This window comes from Rana temporaria, chromosome 6, assembly GCF_905171775.1.
Source record: "Rana temporaria chromosome 6, aRanTem1.1, whole genome shotgun sequence".
In the NCBI taxonomy this organism is placed as follows: domain Eukaryota; kingdom Metazoa; phylum Chordata; class Amphibia; order Anura; family Ranidae; genus Rana; species Rana temporaria.
The window spans coordinates 51,870,786-51,880,885 of NC_053494.1; positions in this window are offsets into that span (position 1 = coordinate 51,870,786).

Sequence of the window (10,100 nt, forward strand, 5' to 3'; positions counted from 1 at the left end):
GCTCTGAACAATTCCAGGAGTGGTTTCAAGAGTCGACGTCTAGCAAGTGTTTCTGGGGCCAAATCTGTGAATATTTGCAGTTCAGATCCTTCATATACCATGGGGGACTGCCCCCTTAACTTCTTCCAGATTTCTGCTTTCTCCTCATAGTATCGAAACCTCACAATTACGTCTCTCGGCCACTTGGTTGCCCTATTTTTGGGTTTTCCTACTCGATGGACTCTCTCAATCCTTATAGGGTCCTCTGGCGCTCTCCAGCAAAGGGTTGAATATTATATGCATAACTTTTCTCAAATCTTCCCCTTTTACCTCTGGAATCTATCGGATTCTTAAGTTTTGTCTTCTGTTTCTGTTCTCTTGGTCTTCCAACCTGTACAAAATATTCCTGGTTTAGTTGAATCTGTGTGATCTGGTCTTTTAAATTATTAGCCTCCTGGTCCGGTTTTTCTGACCTTTCTTCTATAGCCTCTACTCTTGTCAGTATATGGCCAAGGTCCGTTCTTAGTATGTGTATTTCACATTAATTCGCATTTTCAAGTCGCATTAGCATCTCGGTCATTTCCCCTTTTGTTGGGATTTGTGCATCCGCACGCTGTTCTTCCGTTCTACTTGTCTCCTATTCACTTTCCATTATTACTTCCTCCCTTGATACATCCGGCGTTCCCCCAGGGGTTGGAATCAAGGCCTTTTTAGTTTCTACCTTCTTGTCCTTATTCTTTTGTTGTTGCTTCACTGATCCAGGGCTTTTTGAGCTTTCCTCTCGTGTCATATACAGTTTTATAGAGCTCATCGCTGCACTGTTTTTAGGTGTTTTTGGGGCATTACCCTTTGTGTTTCTACTCGATGTTCTGTACATATTGTTCTTCACAGCTCTAATTCGCTTCCCCAGTTTAAATTTGTTTTTGTTTTGTTTTGTTTTATTGACGCCTTTTGTTATCTGCTCCCTTTAGAAACCCAGCTTTAGCTTTAGCTGCCTTTCAGAGTGGGAGCTAGAAAAGGCTAGTAAACACTCTCGCCATCTCGAAGGTAAATATTTCCTGCTTTATTTAATTTAAAATTAAGCTTTCTGTATTTTATACCTTCAGCAGGCGTAGAAGGGAGAAAGACCGGAAAGTGGGGAAGTACCTATCCTTCTACAGTTTAACAGGTGTACCAGGGCCCACTAATTTAAATGTAAGATGTAATTATGATAGGCTCGCACTGTGTCTAATTTCAGGTGGCTTCCGGCGGCCCCTTATTTTTATAGTAAGCTACAGGTAGTACTCCTTTTATTGCTGATCTAAGCTAGTTAGACACTCCCCATGCTGAAGTCGAACCATTCAGCTTGTATATAAATTTATGTCCACCAGGCTTAGCAACCGTTTAGTAAATTATAACACCAAGCGCTTAAATATGCTGGTTTGCTACGATTGGCTCATGCAAGTGCAAACTTCTTCTCAGAGAAGAAGAAGAGAGAGACAAAAAAAAAACAGGTGTACAAACAAAGCTTCTTGTTTTACCGATTTGCTTGGTTATTTCACTTAAACGGTTATCTGGGTATAAAGGCTCTTTACCCCACTGGGCATTCTATAGCTCAACCAATGCAAGCAGGTACTCCAGTTAAACATTGCGACTCATAGTATCACCAACCACGTGTGCAAAAAAACAACAACACTCTTTGCTGTATATATGCACCGTCCCTGTTTCTACCTGGTGTAATTTAAACAGTTCATCTGAATCCCAACATAGCAGATTATTGACCAGTCAGTATACACTTTTACCATAGTACCTCCTTTTTTCTGCTCCTCAAGTTTTGCTGGTGTCAGTCCTTTACTCACATGTCACCGAGGGAGGGGGGGCAGGATCCACAATTTGCTCCATATCTGGTAGCCTCTATCTGCTCACCTATCCCCCCTGCTGCCCTTCTTTCCACGCTGCTGTCATCCGGTGGTATGGGGAATCCCGGTATCCGCAGATGTCTCACTAAAGCGGGGGACGTCGGCCCGAGTATCAGCCGCGGCAATCCCGGTGTCTCTCACTCAGCGGGTCCATCACAGCTTCCCTTCTCCCTGACCACGCTCCGACCAGCTGGCAGCCTCCAGTCCCTCCCTCCGTGAGAGACGTCACGTCCTCACGTCCACATGTCCTGCAAGCTGCTGCACATTATTTCTAACTGCAGTTTTCCTGATAGTGACAATAGTGGATCATGCCTTTGAAATGTGCATCAGCATGGCTCCTCCAAGCTTCCATCGGGTGATTGCATGACAGGGTGGCAACTCAGAATTTTTTTGGGGGAAACAGGGACACAGTGTTCTCCCCCTATGCCTGAACTAGGACCTTCATGGCAGGATCACCAAGTGATATTTGATGAAAGTTGCGGATTTAATTTTTTTTCGATTTTAGCAATTAGATTTTAGTGATTGGAGGACCGGGACAACACAAGGGTTTACACAAGTCATGCTGCTTACATATTCCTATGTGTATTAAGAGTCTTCAACTGGTGCAGGCATGAGAGATTGTCATTGTTGCTCTCCATAAATACGTTTGAACATTTTTTACTATGTACTTTCATTTCACCCACTTTTGGCCCATACCCCTAGAACTAAACTACTACCGTATTGTGCCAACCAAAACGAGTCATTTGTTGCTGTAAGGGCTCATGCACACTGCAGCTCAAATATAATTTTTTTTTCAGGCGTTTGCGCTTTCTCTGCCTCTTAATGTTTCAACTCAATCTCTGTCTTATGTGGTTATTGTATTGCATTTTGTTACTGTAATATTAAAGAGGACGTAAACCCTGATGGGTTTTACTTCCTTTTTGTTTCCCTGCAAAGGTAAAGCATAATGGGCTACTATGCATCACTGGCTGGAAGCATCCATCTTCTTTCCAGGGTCATGGACTCCGGCTCTGTGAATGGCCGAAGTCGCATGACGTCACTCCCGCGCAAGCAAGTGGGAGCCGCCAGTCGCGGCATGACCTTTACTGGAAACGGCGTGACCTCTCTAAAGTGCACATGCGCTGAATACATCGGCCCATGTGCAGAAGAAATCCTCATACAGGGAATTGTAAATATCTCCTAAAACGTGGAGATATTTCCAGCACCTACAAGTAAGCCTTAATCTAGGCTTACTTGTAAATAAAAGCATATTGTAAGGGTTTACAACCACTTTAAGGCTGGTCAGATGACTCGAATAGGAAAGGGGTGGTATAAAATAGCTGGCCACTTAGCCTTGGGGGTCAGATGGTATAAACCCAACCCTGGTAACCAGGGAAATAATGTAAAGATTATAAGAAGAGTGAAGGCTTTTTAACCATATTCTTGAAAACTAAACGGAAATAACTGAATATGCTTGCTGCCAAGTTCTTTTCATTTCAGAATAAATATTATCTGGTGTAGAAAATAATAGAGAAGGAAAAAACTGATTAAAAAGGGGGAAAGTCATAGTTGCAAAACTTAATATACTGACAGATGCTTACCTTTCCACTGTTGCCAGGAAATAAAGTAAAGGGATTTTAGCCACCCCAATTATGTTAAAAAAAGATACACCAATGATATAATAGCAAGACATTAAAGCAAAGCTATACCTGTTTTCCAGCACTGTGATCCCTCTGAGCTCCTAGCTCGCCGCTGCTATCTTCAGCCTGGTGACCATTTGAATTGGCCTGTCAGCTGGACATTGCCAAAATTCCACACTGAGCTGCATGTGTGCAAACATATAAGGGAACTTTATTGCCTCTTCTGCAAAAAAAAACCCACCTGTGTACAATTTATTAAAAAAAAAATCATGAAACTGCCACTTTAAGCAAAATATCCATGCATATCCTATGATCCTTACTTTACTATACTGAGATCAGTCTTCCTTCTAAAGCAGTGGAGGGTGTACTTGCCATAATCACATGATCACTTCAAGTGTTAGGTAAACCAACAACCAATTCCTATATTTAGGGAATTAAAACTTATGCCGCTTACACGCGATCGGACATTCTGACATCAAAACCGTGGATTGTTCACTCAAACTTGTCTAGCATACACATGGTCACACAAATGTTGTCGGAAATTCCGAACGTCAAGAATGTGGTCACGTACAACACTACGACAAGCCGAGAAAAATTAAGTTCAATGATTCCGAGCATGCGTCAAATAGATTCTGAGCATGCGTAGGATTTTTGTGCTTCGGAATTTGCTACAGACGATTGGAATTTCCGACAAGAACTTTTGTTGTCGGAAAAATTGAGAACCAGCTCTCAAACATTTGTTGTTGGAAATTCCGACAGCAAATGTCCGATGGAACATACACACGATCAGATTTTCCGACCGGGTGTATGCAGTATTAGGGGGCTTTCCTTTACCCAAATAGTGTACCTAAAACAGGAATTGTCACTTGAACAGGAATAGAGGAGTAATCTTCCAATGGGGATGAAGGTTCTGGTGACCTTGGTAACAATTAGGAAATCCTTGATTTTGTAGGGATTTCCTCTCACTTCCTGTTTTGGCTATGGGAAAGGAAATTATGGGATATCTCTCCAATGGGACATAGATGGCAAAAAAAAAGCCCCACTTACTCTATCCAAATTTGCCTTCTAATAATTATCTACCTTTGTCTAATTTACAGAGCTTTATGTTTGGGTAATGTTCTGTCTCAAGGACATTCAGCTAAACCTTCTTATCCCATAAACTTCAGATACTTTGGGCCAGATCCACATACATCTGCGCCGGGCGCAGCGTATCTAAGATATGCTACGCCGCTGTAACTTACTTTTGTTTTTTTTAAATCCACAACGAATCCGCGCCGTAAGTTACTGCGGCGTAGCGTATCTGTTGCGGCGTAAGGGCGCAGAATTTAAATGGAAGTGACGGGGTCGTGTTTTATGTTAATACTTTGTGACCCGACGTAAACAACGTTTTTTTTTAACTGCGCATGCGCCGTCCCTGGGGGTATCCCAGTGCGCATGCTCGAAATTAAACCGGAGCCAGCCAATTCTTACGACGGTGACGTCATTCTACGCAAATTTCTATTCGCGAACGACTTACGCAAACGATGCAAAAAATGTAAAATTGTACGCGGGAAGGACGGCCATACTTAACATTGAGTACGCCACCGTATAGCAGCTTTAACTATACGCCGGAAAAAAATGCGCCGGGCCGACGTACGTTCGTGGATCGCCGTAAATAGCTAATTTGCATACTCGACGCGGATTACGACGGAAACGCCACCTAGCGCCTGCCGAAAAATTGCATCTAAGATCCGAAGGCGTACGAAGACGTACGCCTGTCGGATCAAGCCGAGATGCCGTCGTATCTTGTTTTGAGGATTCAAAACAAAGATACGACGCTGGAATTTTGAAATTACGCCGGCGTAATTTCTTTGTGGATCTGCCCCCATATATCTTTGATCTCAGTTTATTAGAACAAGCTAGGTGAAACTACAAAAAAAAAGAATAGACCTCAATAAGTACACTATTGCATACAATACAGCATACATAGCAGAAATAACGATATACAATACAAGATGTGATAGTAAAAACATACTTTTTAAGTTCTCTAAGGGGTGATGGCGATAGATTGGGCAAGACATGTCCTGTTCCCTGCAGTGTCTTCTCAAGGCATGGTGGCTGTTCACTTCCTATGAAGATTCTACCCAGAATTCCCTGATTACTAACAACTTCCTTAACTACACACAGTGAATAGAATAACAGAACTGAAGCAATACCAAAAAAGAACACTAGATGAGCCTGCACTCCACATATGATTGTCCTTTGTAAATTACAAATCTTAAATGTAATTTCAACAACACAGATAAAGGTAATCAGAATATAAGTCTGGTGCACAGAACAGGTAATAGTACCTTTTAATTTAATATTAAAGAAATAAATCATGTATTACTCTTTGCAAAGATAAATCTTTTTTACTTTACGCAAAACCCATCCTATTTCGTTTGTTTTAAATGATAAACCAGACTAGCAAACTGCCATGGAACATTTCAGAGCAATACTCAGACACAGAGTCTGATATACAATATCCGTAAAGATACTAATGTTACAGTGAGTATTATTTTGGATCAGTAAGCGGGATAAAATGATACCAGTGATTTTAAATGATTCATGCAGCCTTAAATGCTTTTTGTAGTAGATTTTCAGTGTCTATTTCAGACTCAGGTATTGACTTTTTTTCACAATGCTGTGATCTGAGCATTTTATACAGACTAAGGCCCAGATTCTCGTAGGAGATACAAAGGCGTATCTCCAGATACACCGTCGTATCTCGGAGTCTGAGCCGTCGTATCTTGGCGCCTGATTCAAAGAATCAGATACGCCAAAATTTCACTAAGAAACGACTAGCGTAAGTCTCGTACGCCGTCGTATCTTAACTGCATATTTACGCTAGCTGCGTGTACGCTGATTTACACCTAGAAATATGTAAATCAGCTAGATATGCCAATTCACGAACGTACGCCCGTCTGTTCGCATTACAGATACGCCGTTTACGTTAGGTTTTTTCCCGGCGTAAAGTTACCCCTGCTATATGAGGCGTAGATGAGGCGTACCAATGTTAAGTATGGACGTCGGAACAGCGTAGAATTTTTTCACGTTTTAAGTCGTTCGCGAATAGGGCTGTCCGTCATTTACGTTCACGTCGAAAGCATTGGCTTCTTGCGGGTTAATTTGGACCATGCGCACTGGGATACTTTCACGGACGGCGCATGCGCCGTTCGTAAAATGCGTCATTTACGTGGGGTCACATTAAATTTACATAACACACGCCCACATCTTCCACATTTGAATTAGGCGGGCTTACGCCGGCCTATTTACGCTACGCCGCCGCAACTTTAGTTTGAGAATACTGCACTTGCCTGTCAAAGTTACGGAGGCGTAACGTAAATAGGATACGTTACGCCCGCACAAAGATGCGCGCTTCTACGTGAATCCGGGCCTAAGTCTGTTGCACTAAATAAAGCAAATCTCTTGTGGTATATGTAGTAATTTGTTTTTCTAAAATATTTTTTTTCTATCACTGTGAAAAGCTTGGATGTGCTGCTAGTTCTTATTATTAAAACTTACATTGTTTATCAGTCCATTATTTAACCACTTTAAGACCTGGTCTTTAAGTTGTTTAAAACAAAAAAAAAGGTGTTGCTTTCAGACCTAGGGTCAAAACTTTACTTTACAGGTCTCATGTGCCTTCCCTTTAAACAGGGATTGATACGCCAGAAGTGTTTTTCCCCTCTGCTGTGTATGAATGTCTTTTAATCCACCTCCATCCACATGAATCCTTACATGAATAAAAATAGAAGTATATATATATATATATATATATATATATATATATATATACTTCAAACACCCTGTATACTGATGGTCAGTGGTCCTGCATAATGCTGGTCAGTGTGCCCCTGGAAGTACGTGCCCTTACCTGAACTGGAGAATACTGACACACCTTAAATGAGCTTGAGGAGGCTCACGTTAAGCTCATTGCAGGAATACCTTTACATTTATATGTAAGTATTGATGCATATTTTTTTAGCACTTGCACTTTTTATAGACCATGCGTCCCCTGGTTAACTATTTGGAAGCTGATTACAGCCCTGAGGCTGTAATCGGAAAGCCTATCAGAGCCACTGGCTCTGAAAGACACTTCCACAGCCAACCAGCTGCCATTATTGAAATCGCTGGCGCTCGCCAGGGGCCAGCCATCTGAATAGTGGGCAGCGGCGACAATACATAGATTCATGCAATGCATGAATCTATGTATTGTTTTTCAGTGGCGGTGCAGGAGCGAGATGGGGCGGGGCTCCTGAGCCCTCTATCGTCGCACCGCCACTGGTGCCTGGTATTGAAGTGGTTAAATTAGGCACAAAACCTAAATACACCACTGATAACAGGAAGCACCATTATGGCAGTAACCAAATATTTTTTGTTTTACATCTTCAGATTTAGAAATATTAAAAATCACTGTTAAATTTACACTTACATTTCAAAGTGTTAATGAGATTTTAGTGATTGGGTTTCTACCAAAGGTAGTCATTGGGTTTCTATATACAGAATGATATGTAGAAAAAAATTAAATAATCAAAATCGTATTTTTACAGGTATGAATACTTTGCATATAAACATTTTTCCACATTCTCCAAGTTTTATTCCTATGCTAATAAGTTAAATTCTAACTGTCATGACAGATTGAAATAATATAACTGCTAAAACATGCCTCCCTACCCATTTACTGTATCTCACACTAATGCAGCGATTGCAATCTGGAAGGTGTCCATAGGTACGTTTTTGCGGAGGTGGCCCATCTGTCCCTGACATTCCTTTCAATGATGAGTAAAATTGCAGTGTTTCCATTATTAAAACAATGTTTTGTGGTTCAAATACTTGTTAGGTGCATATGTTTTTCTACATTAGTGTGATATAATCCTGTTGAAATTTAAATAGGAATGGTGACAGAATATATGTGTGAATTAGTCATACTGCTAACTGATGACAGATTTTTCTAATCAAATCTAGACAGGACATAGATAAAACAGTCATTAAATATAATTTGGACTAAAGGGATATGTCAGTATTATCATAGCTTGAAAATGTCTCTGGATTTCAAGGGACTGTACCAGATTTGAAACAAACTCTTTCTTTCTCATTTGGCCCTCATTTTGGCCTGATCTATATTTTTGTATATAAAATGCACTACTTATTTTTCAAAAAGTGTTTCCTAGTGCTAAACCTTTCATCCAAATTCTACATTACTGCATTTGTAAATGTCAAAAGCCGGTATAAAGAAATAGTAGCGGCAAAAAAAGCCCTTGTGGATTAAATTAAAGGAGTTCTCCAAGCTAAAACTTTTAACCCCCGCTGTGCCCGGGCTATAAAACTATACAAAATAAACTCTCACTTACCTGCCTACGATCCCCCGTTGTTCCGATATCGCCGTCCCGTTCTCCGGTCCCGGTCTGTTCCACTTCCTGCGGGTCGGTGACTCAAAGTGCGCTCAGCCTATCAGCGGCCGCAGCAATGTCCCGTCGCGGCCGCTGATAGGCTGAGCGCACTGTGAGTCACCGACCCGCAGGAAGTGGAAGAGACCGGGACCGGAGAACGGGACGGCGATATCGGAAAAACGGGGGATTGTAGGCAGGTAAGTGAAAGTTTATTTTGTATAGTTTTACAGCCCGGGCACAGCGGGGGTTAAAAGTTTTAGCTTGGAGAACTCCTTTAATATTTTTTTTATAATTCTCCTTTAAGGGGGTGTGGCCATGGGGTGTGGCCTGTGCCTACATACTTTTGCTAATAGGTATCCCTCATTCCCATCTCAAAAAGTTGGGTATGGTATTATTACTACATTTCTAAAAAATTCTACCACAAGTAATAAAATGGACATCAGTGATGAGAGGCCCAGCCCACCAAAACTGTAAATCATGGCTTTAGCATTGGGGCACGGTCATTAGCACTTTTGCTTTGTAGCTCTGGGACCCAGGGGCAAATCCCTCTTAGGGTAGTATGAATGGAGCTTGTATGTTCTCTCTATGGGGGTGGGTTTACCAGCTATTTTCATCTCCCCCCACAATCCAAAAACATAGTAGTCAGATAATGAATCCTCCCAGCATGCCCTTAGTGTATGTTTGAATGTGGTAGGAATGTTAAATTGTGAGCTCCTAAGGGGAACAATAGCAATGGGTCTATGTACAGAGTAATGCTGAAAATTAATAATAATAATCACCTTTTAAATATGTGTTATATTAAACCCAGCACTGTCTCATAAGATTAAGATCAATCTCTTTAGTACAATATATTGCTTTTGCTCAATCACAATTTGATTGAAAAAATTTATAGCAAAAATGAATGTGTAATTTCATACATAAAGTTCACAAAAAAAGTATAACGTACATGGAAATATGGCACAAATCCGTGACGTATTCTAATGTCCTGTACACGCGACCGGTTTTTCCATCGGGATAAACTCGGATGTTTTTTCCAACGGAATTCTGCTCAAGCTGTCTTGCATACACACGGTCACACCAAATTCCGACTGTCAAGAACGCTGCGACGTACAACACTACGATGAGCTGAGAAAAATGAAGTTCAATGCTTCCGAGCATGCGTAGACTTCATTCCGAGCATGTGTGGTTTTTAG